The sequence below is a fragment of the Stigmatopora argus genome, chromosome 14, assembly GCF_051989625.1.
Source record: "Stigmatopora argus isolate UIUO_Sarg chromosome 14, RoL_Sarg_1.0, whole genome shotgun sequence".
In the NCBI taxonomy this organism is placed as follows: domain Eukaryota; kingdom Metazoa; phylum Chordata; class Actinopteri; order Syngnathiformes; family Syngnathidae; genus Stigmatopora; species Stigmatopora argus.
This window is the reverse complement of record NC_135400.1, coordinates 5,825,195-5,845,892: the sequence shown is the minus strand read 5'-3', so window position 1 is coordinate 5,845,892 and position 20,698 is coordinate 5,825,195. Positions and strand designations below refer to the sequence as shown.

At 38.5% G+C, this 20,698-nt stretch overlaps 1 protein-coding gene across 1 annotated transcript in view; it reads left to right on the top strand.

The window, feature by feature from the left end:
- The first annotated feature begins 2,034 nt into the window (after window positions 1-2,034).
- LOC144088829 (parvalbumin-7-like) overlaps window positions 2,035-20,698 on the top strand; it is a 40,709-nt gene continuing 22,045 nt past the window's right edge. The window contains exon 1 of the mRNA XM_077619513.1: window positions 2,035-2,255. The gene's annotated coding sequence lies outside the window, so the exon portion shown is untranslated. The remainder of the gene's footprint in view (window positions 2,256-20,698) is intronic.

Genomic DNA, 20,698 nt, shown 5'->3' with positions numbered 1-20,698 from the left:
AAATGAATGAATAAAGGCACAGACAAAAAAACATTCAAAGTCATTTGGTTCACACTTATGGACAACCTGGCATATCATGAAGTAATTAAACGTAAAAAAGTGTCATTGACGTGAAAAAGGCATTAATAAATTATAAAAACAATGCAGGAATTCTTTTGAAACTATTTAGAGCTTTATGTGTCTAAGGGTTAAGCGGCTATTTTCATTTGTTTGTTTACATTCACTCAACTAAAGTGACCTTTTGCAAAATGAATCCACAGCTAGAGGAATTACATTTCCACCTTGGGGGGTCGAATATATCCACCTCAGCAGTTTTGGAGCTAATTCAGACTTTGCAGGCTTTTCTGCTTTAAATTGTGCGAATACACCACATCTGTAAGATAAGACCCCCCTAGTGTCCTACCGTGAAGGAGACTTGACCTGTAATTTGAGACTGTTGAAATTTGTAGCCATTTTTCATGGATGCACGTCTTCAGTGCATTCGGTCTTAGATGTCCATTGTAAAGGTCACCCATAGCCACAGAGATTTGTGCATATGAATAAAGAGAGAAAGAAAGAAAGAATAAGCTAGACAGAAAGCATGAAATAAAGAACAAAAGAAAGAAAACTGAAAAAAAAACGCTTGCCCATGACGAAGTCAGATGAGTGATAGAGAGAACCACTATATTATCAGGTGGCCTAAGGCGCATCAATAGAAGTTTTCTCTACTAATCAAAACTTTCATTCCTTAGTACTTGTTCTCTGTAATCACATCATCTTAAAAGTCAGTTCAATTAAATCAACTATATAAACCACAATAATCCATTGTTTCCGTTCTGGGGATCCAAAATAACTAAGCAAAGTTCCCTATATAAAATATTCATATTTTTAGCACGCCACAGCACACTCACTTTGTACAATCCGCACAGTTCCAACTTTGACATGTTCCAAAAATTCACTCAACACCACCAATTCAGGGTGTCCCCCGCCTTGTGCCCTAAATCAGCTGGGATAGGCTCCAGCACCCCCCGCGACCGTTGTGTGGATAAAGGGTTCAAAAGACGAATGAATAAATGAAGAGGGTTTTTTTTTGCCTGTAATGTTAATGGTTACTGCAAAAAGCATGTTTTACTTTTAATTTAAAAAGTCCCAATTTTTTTGAATGGCAAAACATGTATTTGTATTTCATAACATATCACATCCTACAATTTTTTTCAACCAATTGACATAATTTAAATACTAAACAAATCAGGAAATACAGGGTCACAAAAATTCTCAACAGTTTTTGCTGAAAAGTTGTTACTAAAATTGACCAAAACATCCACATTTACATTATTTCCAGTGGTTGCATTCATTTGGAACAGGAAAAAATGCCCAACTAAATAGGAAGTGACCTGTAAAACCCCACAATATACAGGAAGTGACAAATAAACAGAAGCTAAATATGCAATAATCACCTTAAAATGTTACATAATGCACAGCTAGGGACCCTGTAATGCATAAACAGGTGCAGGTAGGGGGACAAAAACAACTGGAAGAGACCTGCAATAATGCTAAAATTAACAAGGAAGCAATCTAAAATTAACTGCATGCCATTGATAACGATGGTCGTCAAATTCTTTTGAACTGTGAGGACTGGCTTGTGATGCTAATCTTTCAATACAATTGACTGAGCTATCAAGGAAGTAAGCCGAAAATGCCCCAATATGAAAAGCAAATGACCAATCAAATCGGGGCAGATATAATTGCTGTACTTTTAATTTAAACTTAACTCTCCAATATTGACAACCTGCAAAAACTTTGCAGAATGACAGTGTCATTCAGTGCTCAGCTTTGTCTCTAATATGGATCCACTTATTGCATGTATTTATTAATTAAATTGTATTTTAGATGCATGTTTCCCTCCCTCATTGAGCACTCATCTCCTTCTTACCTTTGTTCTCCCCTCTGCCTCCATCAACCTCTCCCCTCCTTCTCTTCAACATCACACAACCTCCTCCTATCCTAATCCAGTTCTCCCTCCCTCTACTCCTCCATGCCCCTTTATCCCTCCCTCTCTTTCTCCCCTTCATCTCACCTCCAGCCAGCCTCCTCCTCCTACTAGATCGCACAGCCTCCACTTTCTCTTTATACCTCTCTTTAGTTATCTTGCAGTCTCTTTTTCCTTCTCTCTGTCCTCCACTGGGCTCGCTCATCAGCAGCTTGACAGGCTCGCTGCTCTCCATCCGACCGCTGAGGACACAGAGGCAGTTAGGACCAAGTCACTCTTGTTGCAGGTAAGTGTGACTGTTGATCATTCAGCACTTTTTGAGCTAGATAGCCTTCACGGGTGTGAAAAACAATTAAAAAAATAAAATCCAATATCAGGCAAAATATATACACCACATCATAATGGTTTGTATGGCTAAAACTGGAGAGTAGAGAAAATCTTTTAACACTTTTAGGAACAGATGTCATTACAGTGAACAGCTATTCAGAAGCTGAATCTTAGGACCTTTAACCCTTAATAGGGAAGCAACTATGTTTGTTCATTAAAAAAAACTTTTTTTTCCTTTGGACGCTTCAGTGAGTGTTTTGATCATTAAAAAAAGTCATATAATCATTTTTTTAAATCATTAAGATACCTAAAATGATGAAATAAAAATTAATAAAACCAAAAATACACTGGTTATGGTCTCAAGTATGACTGTGAAAAGGATATTTTTTCATAGTACATTTCTCATTGTATGTCAATGACGGAGATAGATGACCGATTCCTTTAAAATGGGAGGACTTAAGTTGAGGATGATGAGGCAATTTGTTCATTAAAGGTCAAAATCTAGCTATGTCACTCATGCAGGGAGTTAAAAAAAAAGTAATATACTGTAAGTCAGACATCATTTAATTTCAACTTAATCAAATATTTGGTCCTGATCAAAAATAGAAATATAACAGGATTGTATTAGGTTCCCCAAATGCTTTGCGCATGCTTTGAAAATAGCCAAAATCCCATTCACAAACAGGAGCTGAAAACTGGCGATGGTGATTGGTTCTCTGAAAGTTGTGAGTCATTGTGTGTGTGTGTGTGTGTGTGTGAGTCAGGAGGGAAATTCATTAAATTCCTTTACAATTGCTGCTGATGCTTCAGAGCATACAATTTTTTTTTTTCTTGTAATCGACACATGCTGTACACAGCCTGCCGTGCACATTATAATCATGAACAGCACTTTGGAATTAATTGGTTCAGGTCATTACTAAGTACAGTATATAGAGTATATTTAGGCTGTAATGAGATTTCACCAGATTCAACCTGCTTTTATGACCGCTTTAGAAAAGAGTTGCATCAGCTGGTGTAGAGTTACATGGTCATATTCATCAGTTATTTTTCTGAAAAAATATGTCCTTCAGAGAGAACAGCTGTGTGCTGAAGGGCAAAAAAATACTGTAAATACTATGTTCTCATGTGGATTAGTACTTTTATCCAGAGAGAGGATAAGAGGGAATCAGAGGCATTTGGTAAAGGAGCAACATTTATCGAAGGTACAAAATTTCAAGTTTTTTTCCCATGCTTTGTGGTGCAGGAACATGACTGTTACACGAAGAAATGTCATTTATGCAAAGCTTTTTATATTCCTAATCTAAAGTATTAAATGGAAATAGGTAAGTGTTAAAAAATACATATACATCTCATTGGAAAGGGTTTTAAAATTTTGATAAAAAGAGTACCAAAAATTGATGCTTAAGGAACAACGCATTTTTTTTCTTCAAACTAAATAATGTATTAACATGAACATTCACACTTGCTACTAATAAATGGCAGTGGGTTTGGGTATCTCATTGACAACTTGACTCTATTCCCAATGTGGAGACTTGTGAATTACCATATGCCCACATTCAACTCATTTTCGCCCATCTGCAACCATAGACATCCAATATAAATTGAAAGAACTGGCTGTAAATGCTCACATTTCAGTACCATTGACGTCGCTGGGCGTCCAATCCATTTTTGACTGGGTAAGTGTGAAGCAAAGTTAGTTCAATGCTTTTGTGTTTGTGTTAATAACAAATGTTGGCAACCAGTCTAGGGTGTAGTCTGCCAACAGAATTTTATTAAATACTAACTGGGTATACAAAATGTATTTAATGCACAACTATAGTACATTTGTAAACCAAAAAGTACAATATAACTATTAAAAGTAAATTGAGAAACATTTAATATGTAGTAAAGTGCAATATAAATAATTATATTGATATGCTAATCTGACAGAAGACTGGGTTCAATCTCTCGATCACTCGCAGCTATTACTTTTATTTTTTTTTGCATACAGTTTTAGTGAGAATTAACAGAAACAAAAAAATCAAGACTCCAACAATTGACCACAAACCATTTGCCCCTCTAAATCCTCATCCAAATGTAAAATAAATAAATACATTTCATAAAGTTAATGGAATGGAAAACACGAGGGATATTGCCACATTCTCCGATAAACCGCAGGGATATTCACAACCAAAGTCATTCATCCTGTAAAATCCATATGTAAGACGCACTGGAAAATAAGCCGCAGGGCTCAAAACTGAGAAAAGAGAAAAAGCAGTTCATAATCTGAAAAATATGGTAGTTATCTCCAGATTCTTACATAATGGTTTATTATTATTGAACACAGAAGTAAAAAAAGTAGTTACACTTGCACTTTTAAAAAATGATTGCCCTATATTTTCTTTAAAATTGGAGTTTAAGCAGAGGGGTTAACGATAAATTTTGTTCCTAATGCTATACACATTCATTTACTTTACATTTGTGTCCCTGTTACTACAATATGATAGTATAAGACATATAACATTGATGTCAGGGGTAAACATGTCAGAGGTCATATATCAAATCACAGACCTAGCACTCTGTCAGCTCCCTGCTGTCACTCAGAACATTTAATTGGATCAGGCTGGGCATATACAGTCAAAATAACTTCAGTGGCAGCATAAACACCTGGACTACTGACATAGGTCAAACTTCAAGTCTGCCACATTTCCACACCAGAGTGACAAGATGAATGTCCGTCGCACCCGAATGGCACTATTCCAAGCCTGTTTTCAACTATTTGAGCCTCTCTGTCCCTCTTCATGTCTCGCTGTCACAACAGAGAGTTCCTCCCCAGGCAGCTCCATATCATATATGGCATTTCACACTCCACAGAGCTTGTTAAATTACAGAATTCCCCAGGAAATCCTGTGTGGACATTGTAACATTTTTTCCACCTGACTGATAAAGAATGGCAAACCGGTGGTGAAAATTTAAGATGTGTCACTTTAACTGCTGGTAATCCGGTAAGGTGGTGGGGCAACAACTATGTATGCGATATTATGGGTAAATGGGAGTGTTTTGTAAGACTAAGAGCTCCTTTCATTCCCTTTAATGTACTGAGTGCAATTGATGCCGCAAGATGTCCCTTACATTTTGACTGGAAAGGGAGAATCCTTAACAGTGTAAAATAATAATAATAATAAAGAATTGTACGTCTACTGCCATGAATTGCAGTGAAACATGAGCATCCACAGCCACGTTGGGCTGTGAATGAGTAAAATTACTTATCTGAAGAAAAAAATACTAAAATAAACAACCACAATGGGAGTATACACCAAACTCCCATGTGGCACATTATAACTGTTCAGCCAGTAAAAATACTTACATTCTCTTCCCCTGTTTCAAAGCTACAGATCAGAACAGGTTGGGCATTAAAAAATAAATGCATCAATAAAACAAGTTACATTTATAACAAGTGAGAAAAATTCAGATCGAACAAGTAAAAAAATGCCTCAAAATAAGTTTTATATCTTACTGAAATTATACTTTCATGGAATTTGATTTTAGTATGTGTGAAAATATTTTTTATTGTCTACAGTTGGCTGGCAACCAATCCAGGGTGCCTCCCACCTACTGCCAATGGTTGGCTGGGATTGGCTCCAGCACCCTCATCCAGTTTTGAGGATAAGCAGAATGGAAAATGAATGGAAGAATATATCTTTTACTAAAAATTAGACAGCGGCTTAGTGTGCGAGTGGTTAGGGCGTCCGCCGTGGGGGGAGTTTGCATGTTCTCCCCTGGCTTATGTGGCTTTTCTCCTGCTTTCTTCCCACATCACAAAAACATGTATCATAGGCTGGTTAAAAACTTTAATTAGCTGCTAGGCACCCCCACTGACCCTTGTTAGGATAAGCAGTACAGAAAATAAATGAATGAATAGAAATTAGACACATTGTTTTGATGGTTTAGATTTTTTGCTGTGCACTTATGATTTGGATGTCAATTGTTTTCGAAGGCAGAGTACAATTAACTCATTGGCTGCAGTCAATGGCATCTAATGAATGATGAGAGTTCTCATCTTTTTCTATTACAACAACCCAATCTATCCTCACTTCACCTAAGTATTGCACATTTTGCAATATGCTTTGACATGCAAACATAAGGCCACACTGTTGCTATGCTTTTGCTGCTTCCCCCCCCCCCCTGATAATTAAATTTAAAGTCCCTAACCACAAAACAGGGGTCGGCAAGTTAAAATTTGCAATTGTGCAGATTTTGTCATGAAAAAGCACAATTAACCCCGTGTTCAGGGCACTTGTTAAAGGACGTTAATTAAAACGAGATGATAAGAGAATAAAAATGAAAGACAATATATTTTCTTTTGCTGATGCAGCAGAAATTGAATTGGGAGCCCAGCACTGCCTTATAATTGCATTTGGACGCTTGGGCTTTCATTTTTTTGGGCCTGATCAGTCTAACATAAACATATAATTGGACAGTCACATTGAAATAAACTCGACTGATATTTTGCTAAAATCTAACTGGCTGTCATAACACCCCAAACTTTGAAATTATTCTGTGTCTTTTTCTCAAGGTCAAACAGAGAGCTATATTGTCTGTGGCAGATGACATGTGGAAAAGCTTTGACAGGCTGGCTGATATTCACCTTAATCAGTGAAAAATGGGCCTGACATGACCAATTTGGCCCTAATAATTGTATGTTTACCAAACAGATGCTGGTAGAATGAGATTACTGTGTATCTGAGTGGAACCTGCGGCACAATACTTCTACCCATTAATAAGATATTACGAGGGGGTGGAACAGGATGCTGTTTGGCCAATGTTAACAAAAGTATCTTGACAAAAAGACAGAACTTTTCCTGTAGGAAGTTATCATCTGTTGTTGATTAGAACTTGGGTCTGAGGTGGTATTACCAGCATGAGTTTTTGTATGTCTTTCACGTACTAGATATTTCCAGCAGATGATGCTGTTTTTCTTATAATTAATAATTATTAAAGTATGTCCTTACGTCACTGTCAGAGTTGAGTTGTGTCAAATGTACCGCATATGGCTATTATGTTCATTGGTCTAAAGCAGTAAGTCCTGACCATTGTACCGCAACACATTAGTGCACCACTAAAGATCATTAGGAGTGCTGAGGTACTTAGCCACTTTCATTTACGTAATTGGTCTGATAAGTATTAATTATATATGCTGGAAATTGGGCCCAATCACATCATTTTCATATGATTGGAACAAGGTAAAAAAGATCAGGTTTTTAAAAATGAATTCTTTGTCACTATTTAACTGTTCACTCACTACTAGCCCTGCCAGTCAAAATGAAATAGTGGTCTATCGCTGTCAATGGTTAACTACAGTGAAACATATCAAATGTATATTTTCATTCAGTCACTGATAGTGTGGTGATTCATTTGCATAACTTTGGTGCGGGCAGCGTGACGATTGATTTCTACACAATGGTATTCGGATTACGAGTGGTTGTCTGTCTCTGTCTGTGCCTTACAACCGATTGGCGAAGTGTTTAAGAGGTGTAGAGCTGTCATTCGCCCAATGTAATTGGCTCCAGCGCCTCAACCACCCTGGCAAGGGTAACTGGTGTTGAAAGTAAATTATTTAATTTATTCAATTTCTAATTACGAGGGTACTGAAGCCTACCCCAGCCAACAATGGGCAGCAGGCATGGTAAATCCTGAACTGTTTGTTAACCATGCACAGGGCAGACTAACAACCAGGCCCGTACACACTCACACCTCTGGAAAATGTTCAGTCAGCCTCCCGTGCCATGTTTTGCGGGTGTGTAAGGAAACTGGAGTACCTGGACCTTATCCCAGTTAAATACGAGCACCAGGCTGGGGACACCTGGAATCGGTGGCCAGCCAATCGCAGGGCACAAGGAGACGGACAACCATTCACGCTCACACTCATAACTAGTGGCAATTTTGAGTGTTCAACCAGCCTACACTGCATGTTTTGGGGATGCGGGAGGAAACCTGAGTGCCTGGAGAAATTCCACACAAGCCTAGGGAGAGCATGCTGGGATCGAACGCAGAACGGTTAGTCCACTCCTCCACCGGGCCGCCTACTTAAAAATATATCTATGCATTTACACTTATCACATATTATTGTAAATGCTTGATTTCAGTTATTGGTGCAAAAGGTGGCACAACATGTTATTAGGTTCAAGGGGCAATTACTTTTTCACAAAGGGCCAGACAAGTTTGTAATTTTTTTCTGCCTTGGTAAATAAAACCATCATTTAGAAACTGCATTTTCTATTTCCTTGGGTTGTTTCTGGGTGATACTAAATTTGGTTTGTGTGTGATAAATTTGCAATAAACACAGAAATCAGGTAGGGGGCAAATAGTTTTGCACGGCACTGAATACATATAATCAAAACTGGGACAAAGTTAACTAAATAAAAACTAAACAGTGACACCAACAATTGGGCAAAACATTACTAACTGCAACAGGAACACACAAAACAATACTCCCACAACAAGACATGCCAAACACAGTTTATATACACAACAGGGGTTGATGAGAAATCACAAACACCTGGGTCACACAACGCAAGGGTAGCCAAGAAGGCAAAAAGGCATACAAATCACGCAGACAGGACACACAAGGAAAACACACCCATCCATTAACCCCAATCACAAAACAATCCTTGCCACAAGATGATGATACAGATCCAATTGTGCGATAGCCATTCATCTTCCGCTCTGAATTTCAATGAGTTTATCCTTTGTAGACGTCCATGTTTGTTAATGGCAACCAATGAATTAAGGACTTACTGATCAAGCCTGACATGTCAATGACTTTACATTCAAATGATTATGCAGTAACTCAGTATTAAAAGAATATAAAAGGTTTTCAAAAATGTAATATTGTATCAGTATTGACTTTAGTATAAAAACACACAATTAGACATCAGATTCTGTATATTTTGGGAGCCAAAAAATGTTATTGGTGCAACACTAGCAACCCTAAAAAACAGATAAGCAGCAACAAAAGGATAGCTTCTCCTCCCCAAAAAATTAATATTGAATGTCTTACATGACGTTACAAAGTTTCTTTTGTTGCAAGGTCACATGTCAACACCAACATAAAGACACATAAAGAAGATAATTGTTATCGAAACAAATGACTTTCCTTCTTGGGGTCAGTAATTCCATTCTGTTTATTTTATTCTGGAAGGTACTTTCAAAAACACTAGTGACAAGAAGCCCAAAAGTTGATATTAAGTTTAGACTGACACCATGGTTAGCCAAGCACAAAGAGACTCAACTCATTTCTAATTAGAAAAGCCATGACCTCTTAAATGAGATCATTACCAAAGCCACGGTCAGATGGGAATGGAGTGCGAGTGAAATGGATTGAGAATTTTCTTAATTTAGAGCCTGCTCTTCATTTTAAGGAAGGAAAAATTAAAGGTATGACCTCTTTTGTAGAAGCCCATCATTGGTGGTGAACCATATTCTTTGCATATATATAAATTCGTGCTATTTTTTTTAAACAGATAAAATAATGAATAAATTAGTGGGTAAGACAGTTAGTTAACCAACAAATGTAGGTAAATCAATATTTATAGGTCTGACTTTGCATTTTTTTTCTTTGATAGCATAATGCTATAACTGTGACTATAAAAATGTATAAAACTTTATAAGGGGTCTTAAAAAATAAACAAACCTTCAATAACTTCAATTTAGGCAAATGTTTTTAGCATTTTTTTCAGTGGCATTTTAATTTGTCTGTAAAACATTAGTGTAATTATCTGAAAGGAATGATTGTGCCCTCACTTTGCAAGGTAGTAATCTAAAAAGATTTAACTTGAAGAAATGAGCTGTCAACCATCCCACATTATTGAATAATGAAGAGTTTGAATGACAGCTAATCTCAAATGCCGAGATTAGGCTAAACATGGCCCAGCAAAACAAGCATTCGGAGTGAACAATTTCTATCCGTCCTCCCTCTGACTTCATGGCCTCATCCGCTTCATGCGTCTGCGCAACGTCAACGTCCTTTCACTGCTTTTATCTGACCTTCATCCCTTAACACTTGATTTCATTTAATCCATAATCCATATCAAATCAAGCGGCACCTTTTAGAATTGCCAGATAGATCATCTACTTGCTGCTGTTATCAGAGCCTGAAGAAAGACATTTTGACAAAGTTCAAATGAAAACTGGAGTTATCCCCACAGCACCATCAATTGGGAACTAAAATCTTCAAAACAGCACCTTTTGGAATATTCATTCATTCATTTTCCAAACTGCTTATCCTCACAAAGGTCACAGGGGGTGCTGGAGCCTATCCCAGCCAACTATGGGCACCAGGCGTGGGACACCCTGAATCAGATCCATCCAATTGCAGGGCACAAGAAGACGGACAACCATTCACGCTCACTCTCATTCCTAGGGGCAATTTAGAGTGTTCAACCAGCCTAGCATGCACGTTTTATGCATGCATGACCTGCGATTGGCTGGCAACCAATTCAGGGTGTCCCTTGCCTACATCAGTTGGTTCGGATAGGCTCCATCACCCCCACGACCCTAGTGAGGATGTTAGGTACTTAATCGATTGGTGTCTATGTTGACGTTTGGTGATGTGCCTTAGGACCTCGTTTGTATAAACATTTTGTGGGACTATATTTCACTCTAGTTCTGGTTGCACTCCAAATTCTTTATCTTTTGGGGCGTTCCAACTTCAAGGTGTCACTAGATTTGGTTTCACGTTAATTCGCCCTTCATCATCGTCTCCGGTGGAATTCTATCCATAACTGAAGACTAACAGTGATGGTTTTATGATGTGTCCAAACAGTTGAGATGAAAAGAAATACTTTGATCATGCAGTATTCTGATCAAAGCTCTTTTGATCAAAGAATGCAAAAGTTTCACATGTACTCATTTGCACTCCTTTACCTGAACTTTCTTTGGTAGTGTTTAAAAAAGTAATGAAGCGCTGATGTCAAACATGAACCATTTAATACTTTTTGTTGCTTTTGTTGTTTTTGTTAATTTTAAAAAAGTACAAGATGGTGATGGTTTCTTTTAGAGTGCCATTGTGTTGGTCAGCCCAAATAATTACCGTATTTTCCGGAATATAAAGTGTTCTGTAGTATAAAATGCATGGTCAATAAATGACCTATTTTAAAATGGTTTCCAAATATGGGGCACACCGCATTATAAGGCGCAGTAGACGTAGTAAAAGAGAACCATTCAAACTCACAATTACACCACCACTGAGTGAGAATCAATCCTATGCTGCCCACACCAAAGTCAGGCGAATGAACGACTACACCATCAATGACTCATTTTATTTGATTTAAAAGCAGTAAATATTCTTATATATTTTTGGACTATGTACATTTTCCATTAATTTTATTTTAGCAAAAACACCACAGTTTACAAGCAATGATCCCCACAGAAGCCACCAAGCCTTGGACTGATACAGTTATACTGCTTCAAAGAAGTGACTTAAGGCGTGTGTGTTCCTCTATTGACTGTATACCTCCAGCTATAGCTCAATTCCAGTCACTGCATCTTTTGTGGCTTTAAGAATGGCCGCAGATCTAAGTGAATGTATGTACTATGGCGTTCCTGACCCCCTTTCTGGATACCACTTTCCATCTTCTTTTCCTCGCTTTGTAAAAAGGCTGCAGGCCCGAGGCGAATCTTGAACTTCGGCATGGACGAAGGTTCAAATTGAACACGGAAGTGTGTTATGTGCGTGTCTTTGTTTATAAGCATCGGAGAGTGAACTGCTTTCTGCTGCAAGGTCAGTGCTCCTACATTACGCACACCCGTCCAAACACTGACAACGCTGTAGGAGATCACTGCAGAAAGGCTTTCATCTGCTGCTGCCATCACTGGTGGTTTGAAGATACAATGTCAAAACACACTTGTCTATCCAATTGCCCTAATGTAAGGTTTGCCTCTGCTCATTCATTTGGATACTCACGCACATGAGCAAACAGCGTGCCACTATAAATGTTAATAGAGCAATGTGTACACAGCAGTCTTGGGAAGTAGAAATGAACAGTCTTAATCTGCTGATACATATGTATAATATATAGACAGACAGTCCTTAGCAATCATGTTTCAATATATTCTGTACTTGGCAGGAATTTGAGCGCCACTGTGTACAATAGTAGCAGGGTGCTCATGTAGACAGTAAAAGGAAGAGGAGTGGGAACCTCTGGATACCTCCCAAAACTATATGATTTGCGATACAAGGCTATCAATAAGGATTATATCATGAATCGGCAGCCAACTAGTTAGTAGACGTTATTGTCGTGTAAAATGTTGATATAAATCTGTAAATTTTCATATTCATAACACAAGACAATTATATATATATATATATATATATATTTATATATATATATATAATTGTCTTGTGTTATGAATATGAAAATATACAGATTTATATTAACATTTTACATGACAATAACGTATACTAACTCGTTGGCTGCTGATATATATATATATATATATTATATATATATATATATATATATATATATATATATATATATATATATATATATATATATATATATATATATATATATATATATAATGTGTACGTGTGTGTGTAAACCTAAGATAGGAATTTGGAATGTCTTTAGTTTTACATTCAGGTAAGCCAAGTTACAGTTGAAGATTTCATAATTACTGTTTATAGACTTGCCCTCAACAAATCTAAATTTTCAAATGCCTTTATGTCCAGCAACATCACCCTGCCAGCTAAACTGTGACTTTAACAAACCCTCCCTCGTTCGTCTCCAACTTAATATCTCACTCCTTCAGTCTGAGATGTGGTCTCGAATACAAATAGTGTTTTCCTTTCTTTATTTGGGTAGGCGTTAATGCAGTAGGCCTGATGGCGAATGTTGTCCGCCAAGTATAAAGGAAGGATGTAATGAGGTGATGATGCAGCTCCATTCACACCCAAGCGGACAAAGAGGCTATACTAGATATATGGAGAAAAGGAGAATGCATTGGGAGCTGAATGGGACAGTTGTGAAGAGGAAACGATAAATGAATGAAAGGGACAGAAAATACTCACCAAAAAGTCATTTAGATTTATGTTCCGCTCAAAGGACGCATAGCAAGTGCTGTTTAGAAAGCGTGGTACCGAATTTGTTATAAACAGCAAAGCTGGAACGTTCCTGATTAGGCAAAAATGATCAATACAAATATCTACAAAAAATGTATCTGGAATGAAAAAAAAACAAGCATGTTCTTGCCATTGACAAAAATAGGTGTTCAATTCATTTAAACTGGATGGACTGGCTGTGATTGCGCATCTTTTTGCGCCAGATTGGATGCAGAATGTCAAAAAAAAAATTGAATGGGAGAACTGGCAGAAATCATTCGATAAGTGCCAGTCCCCCAGTCAAATTGGAGTGACAATTTATAATTGCCAATGGCAATGAATGAGTTAACCAATGTGTATATCTACTTTGATGCTATGGATAAAATATGGAACACATGTTACAAACTTTTATTTAAGAAGTCTTAATTGGATTGACACTTTCTTTAAAGAAGCCATAAGAAATGCCATGAAAGTAGTCATAGTTTTGATTCTGTGTTCAAAATGGATGTCCCGCCCTCCACCAATCAGTCAATTATGAGATCAGGTCTGTGTCAGCATTCAGGTTGTCCAAGATAGGTAATCTCGAGACTACGTAAATTAAGGCTATCACAACGTTTACGAGCTGCCACCTGATTGTCTAGTGGTTCTTTTGCATGACTTTGGTGGTACGGTTACTGTCTCTATGTGCCCTATGACGGACTAGCAACCAATCTAGGGTGTAATATTAATACTTTTGCCCGAAGTCCGCTGGGATAAGCATCATGACAAGGACATGCTGTATGTTCACATGATTATTGCAAATGCTATTTTGTTATTTGTTAGCCTCTGTCTTTTCTAATTTATATGCAGAAATGTTATTATTACTATTTGTGATACAGAAAGTAGATGAGGTGCAATTTATCCAAAAAGTAGAATGTGAAATCTTTATCTGAAAACCCAAAGTGAATAGGGAGGGTGAGCTCTTCAAGGGTTTGATCCTGGTTGCAATACCATTTTTAGCCATCAATCTTACATTGACTTATTTAAAAATTCACATTTTGGCGTTAGCATTGCATGTTTCATTATCAAATATCTTATCCAGCAACTTAAATTGACTTAATCAGTAAAGAAAAATACACAAGCCACTGCATCACTTTGTGTGGCAGTAAGGCATGACAAAGACTGCGGCATTTTCAGAAGAGGGAGGTGCACACATACACTTAAATGCACACCCTGCATTGCAGCTTAAACAACAATTACATTACTGATGATTTATATGATGATAAACACAGTCGTGCCATTGCCTTTAAAGGATTAAGTAATATTTTAGATGTGGGTGGGCCGGCGGATGAGTGGTGAGCACATTGGCCTCACAGTTCTGGGGTCCTGGATTCGAATCCAGGTCGGTCCACCTGTATGGAGTTTGCATGTTCTGCCAGGGCCTTCGTGGGTTTTCTCTGGATGCTTGTGTTTCCTTCCACATTCCAAAAACATGCATGGTAGGCTGGTTGGACACTCTAAATTACCCCAAGGTAAGAGTGGGAGCATGAATGGTTGTCCGTCTCCTCGCACCCTGTGATGGTACTCGGCCGTTTGGTCGCCAGACTTTTGGTCGCCGGACGTTTGGTCGCCCGGAAGGTTATTGATAATAACCATTTAAAATTGTTGCTCAAATTCCCTAAAGCCCTATTAATTATTAGGCTAAAGAAAAGCTCCAAATTTCCTGTACTTTTATTGTGTTTTGTTGGAGAACTTGTTAAGACCCTGACTGACGTCCCTTCCTAAGGGGACAACTCATGTACATACAAACTCTTATACACTCACACGTCCGCTCAGTGAAACTGCTCAGGGCCATTGTTGGCTTTGATTGATGCGTAGATCGTGTTGTTTTACCTTGTTTTGTCACCGGACTTTTGGTCGCCGGACGTTTGGTCGCCGGTTGTTTGGGTCCGGGCGACCAAACGTCCGGTCACGCCCTGTGATTGGCTGGCCACCAATTCAGGGTGTCAACTGCCTTGTGCCCAAATTTTGTTGGGATAGGCTCCAGCAGCCCCTGCAACCCTTGTGAGGATAAGCGGTTAGGAAAATGAATGAATGGATAATATTTTAAGTTTAATTCTTCATATGTATCCTAGAAAGTGTTAAATCTCTCGATGGGAAAGAAATGACACAGAATAGTCACTTTCCAGATAAAGTGTTAAAAGTTAAAGATTAAATAATTTTTCAAAACCCCAAATAGTCATCTGCTCTATAAAGGGTTAAATGTCTTAAATGTCAGCTTTTGGACGTTTGACCCCCATCCCTGAAAGGGATAATTGTAATATTTAAAATGAAAAGACCTATAACCATGGCAAACCTTCCAAGCATCACGTGCCATGTTAATAGCATTAATTCTATTGTTTGCACTGCGTGTGCGGTCGATTGGTCGCCGTCTTTTGGTCGCCGGTCTTTTGGTCGCGGTCTTTTGGTCGCGGTCTTTTGGTCGCCCCGACCGCGATAACGGGCGACCAAAAGACCGGCGACCAAAAGACCGACGACCAAAAGACCGGCGACAAAACAAGGTAAAACAACACAGTCTACGCATCAATAAAAGCCAACAATGGCCATGAGCAGTTTCACTGAGCCGACGTGTGAGTGTATAAGAGTTTGTATGTACATGCGTTGTCCCTTTAAGAAGCTACGTCAGTCAGGGTCTTAACAAGTTCTCCAACAAAAAACAATAAAAGTCTGGGAAATTTGGAGCTTTTCTTTAGCCTAATAATTACCAGGGCATTAAATATGACTAAATAGTAATTTGCAGTTTTTATTTAGGGAATTTGAACAACGATTTAAATGGTAATTATCACTTACCTTCCGGGCGACCAAAAGACCGGCGACCAAAAGATCGGCGACCAAAAGACCGGCGACCAATCGACCGTGTACCTTTGCACTGTGAGGGAGCAATCATGGATTAGGTGACTTTTTAGAATGAATGTTAGGGGATATGCTGTCAGAAAACTGCCTTTGGGGCTGTCTTTGTATTGAAAAGTTAAAAAGTGGATGAGATGCAGCCTTCCCACTGATCACAAAGAAGAGGTCAAAGTCAAGTGCATCATTTAGAGTACCTCAAATGTGTTGATGCAGCAAAGTGCAAAGAACACTGCAGATGAGTGGGGACACCCTTTGCAGTCATCACTTGCTGGTTTTGCTCAGATCAAATTCACTCATACTTGCCGAGGGATTCTAGGTGATAGCTGGCTTTGCACATTGGAACAGTGTTCCATGCATGCACACTGAACGCTCTGAACATGGTGCCATTTTTGCTCGGTGGTAGTCTGCACACTGTGTGCTGCATACTGTGATGCCCGGAGGTGATTCCCGCGGTCATCCTGAAAGTCACGGATTATATATTCAATCCATTCATATTTAGTTTCCCGTACCTCGCCCAAGGTTGGGTTACGCTAATGACGCCGGGTGCTTTCACGCCGAACGCTCGCTGAATCAGCACTTGGACATTGGTTCATTCCCCTGATTCGGCAGACTTGTGAGTGATGCTCACTTGTGGTCGGAAATATCCCTTTTGGACATGTACCTGGACTATAAGCGGTCCTGACTACAAACCTACACATTTTATTGCTGTTAAAGTAGACTATTGCAGAACCAATTATGGTAAGGTTTGAAATTATAGTATCTAGAGTAGATAATTGAATGTATTTAACTTTTTGGGCTGAGATTGATGGCGAGAGACGTCCAAACATTTTTAACCAGTAGACCTAACAGTGAATAATAATTCTGGTTCTTTTGTTTGCGTCCACATTAAAGAACAAACATGGTTCTTAACTTTACTAAATTGTTCGTGGGAATCTGTAGTAGTTCAATGAGGTAACCAAAACATTACTATTCACACTATGGTGCACTGCACCAGAACACTAAAGCCACAAAACCATTAATACCTCTCTTTGTGCCCAGTTTAAGTAACAGCTTGCACCTAAACATCAAATACTATCACGACTTAATAAACTCTTTGTGCTTAATGATGATAGCCTAACACCTTTTGAAATTCCTCACGTTGATGTCTGTACCGCATTTTTTTTAAATGTATTTATTTAATGTATTTGTTGGAGACATGAAAAAAAAATCAGTAGTGTCTAGAAGTGGAGCCGGCAGAAAAAGTGATGACTTTAGGTATGAATTAAAATGTTTGCCAGAGTGCGAGCACATTATAATGTGAAGATCCACTGTACATTTGCATGTCTATAGTTTTGTAGATAGTGCAGATTGAACACTACCCAACAAAACATCAGAAAAAAGGAAAAAAAATATGAGTGATAGTGATGAGATTTAACAATGTCTCTCTCTCACTCTCTCTTTCTGTCTCTCACTCTCTCTCTCCTCTTTCTTACTCTCTCTCTTTCTCCCCTTCTCTCTTTTCTCTCTCTTTCTCTCTTCTCTCCCCTCTCTCACACTTTCTCTTCCTCTGTCCTTCTCTCACCTCCCCCTCTCTCTATCATTCTCTCTTTCTCTCTCTCACTCTCTAACCTGTGTCTATCATTCTCTCTTTCTCTGCTCCTCTCTCTCTTTCTCTGCTTCCCTCTCTCTCTCTCTCTCTCTCTCTCTCTCTCTGCTTCTCTCTTTCTCTCTCTCACTCTCTCTCCTGTCTCTACCATTCTCTCTCCTGTCTCTACCATTCTCTCTTTCTCTGCTTCTCTCTTTCTTTCTCTCCTTCTCTCTCTCTCTCTCTCTCTCTCTCTCTCTCTCTCTCTCTCTCTGCTTCTCTCTTTCTCTCTCTCACTCTCTCTCCTGTCTCTACCATTCTCTCTCCTGTCTCTACCATTCTCTCTTTCTCTGCTTCTCTCTCTTTCTTTCTCTCCTTCTCTCTCTCTCTTCTTTCGCCTCTCCCCTTCTCTCACACTCTCTTTCTCTGCTTCTCTGCCTCTCTCTCTCTCTCTCTCTCTCTCTCTCTTTCTCTCTTTCTCTCTTTCTCTCTTTCTCTCTCTTTCTATCTCTTTCTCTGCTTCGCTTTCTCTGCTTCTCTCTCTCTCCCTCTCTCCCTCTCTCTCTCTCCCTCTCTCCCTCTCTCGCTCCCTCTCTCCCTCTCTTCTTCTCTCCCTCTCTCTCTCTTTCTCTCTCTCACACTCTCTTCCTCTGCTTCTCGCTCTCTCTCTCTTTCTGTATTCTTCTGTGGTCATCATTCAATCCAGTGCACCTGGGCTATAAGAGGCTGTCTGTACTGCCAAATGTTCCCATTGGAGGGTGGAGGGAAGCACCAATGGAGAGGGGTAGATAAGAGAGGGAAGAGAGATAGTATTAAAAATATGGCTTTAAGGATTTATAGGTGAGGGAATAGGGCACGGGCGTCAAAACGCCAGATCATTTTGAGTAGCCTGCATAAGTAAATCATGTGCATAGACTTCATGGTTCTTGCAAAAATAAAATTAATATGTTCATTCATTCATTTTCCTACCACTTATTTTCACGAGGGTCACGTGAGCACTGGAGCATTTTCATCTTCTGTAACGTTGAAGCTTATCATAGACAACCATGGGCAGCAGGCGGGGGACAACCCAAATTGGTTGCCAGCCATCTGCAGTGAAATTGAATTTGTATTAAACTTCTGTAGCTAAGTAATCAGTGAATGTTTTTTTCTTTAACAGATAAAAAATAAATACATTTTCCCCCTTTTTTATTATTATTTTTTAAAATAAAATATGAATATGATAAATAAAAAAATCTGAACGTTTTTTATTTCTTCCTTTTTCGATAAAAACATCAAAGTAACAAATAAATATATTTTTTCTTTACTCGCCTTCCATTTTTGGTATTAAAATAAATTGTAAAAATTGCTGCTAAAAGGTTTTTATACATAAAATAATATTTGAAAGATTTTGAGGTAAAACGACTTAGAAACGATTGATCAAGTGTCAAAATAGATCAATCCAATTCATTTGTTTAACAGTCCAGTTGGAATGGACATGTGGCACTGTCAATTGAAGTCACAAGAGTTGAATATTTATAAGCCTGGGTTGATATAATAGCCCTCTGACAAGGATGAGTTTGACATCCTTGGAATAGAGGATCTAAAATGTTCCAGTTGAATGAGGAATGATGAAACATAAATGTGTTTTGCTAACAATAAATGAGTGTGAGAAATGAACAGATCGTGAGCTGGAGATGAGAAGGAGTCGGAGACAAAGAGGGAGGTGTTTTTGTGGGAGTGAGTAAATGGTGCAGAGGCAGGGAGATAGATGAGGGTGTTAATTTGGGTTGCAAAGGAAGCTTCAACAGGAAGGAGACAAGCTTATCCAATTGGGTGAAAAGAAATTACTAAAAAGAAGGGAAAAAAAACAATTAAAGGGAACGAACATTAGGACAGAGGATGATATCTAAGTGTAATTAAAAAAGGGGAAAAAGGAGGTGCTCCTTATTTTAAATGTTCTCAAATATATGCAGACCATAAGGAATAAAGTTAAGAGACACAGGAGATGAGGGAGTGGCGCTTTTCACATATAACACTTTGGTGAATGATTTGACTATCCCAGACAACATGGATTGGATACGACGAGTGTCCTCAATGGCAGTAAAGCATGAGCATTTACTCCCATACTGGGAAAAATGCCTTAATTATTTATTGTACTGAGTCAAAAATATGCCCATTGAAAGAGTACTGACACGACATAAGATAAAAAAAGCCTTTAAACCTTCACTAAAATTATACTACAGTTTATGTGATTGGGACTTTTACTTGATCTAATGACTGATGGTGGCCCGGTGGAGCGAGTGGCTAGTGTTTTGGCCTCACAGCTCTGGGGTCCTGGGTTCAAATCCAGGTCATGTCTGTCTGTGTGGAGTTTGCATGTTCTCCCCCGGGCCTGTGTGGGTTTCCTCTGGATACTCTGGTTTCCTCCCACATTGCATATGTCTGGATGATGTTCAAATATAATTTGAAGCTTTACCAAGTGTGTAAGTTTTAGCATTTTCATTTAATAATATTGTTTTGTTAATGTTGTTGTAATAAATCAGATTTGCTCAGTGAACTACAGTAACGTTTGCACTATAAACCGTTACCCCATTCCCTATCTGACTTTATTCTAAGGTTGTTGACAATTCTGAGAATAAAATCATAATGCACACATGGCAGAATTATGACTTTAAATTGAGAATTTTTACTTAAAAAGTTGCAATGCTGCTACCATTTTTTTCTCTGGTCCAAATCCTTTCCCATACTTTTTACTCCAAAAATTACAGTACTTTTTAAGAAATGGTCAAATATTGGGTGCAAGAAATATGGTTGGTTATGTTTGCTTAAGTACAATGGACACTGAAGCTAATTGAAACACATGTTGGCCACATGTAGTGGTATC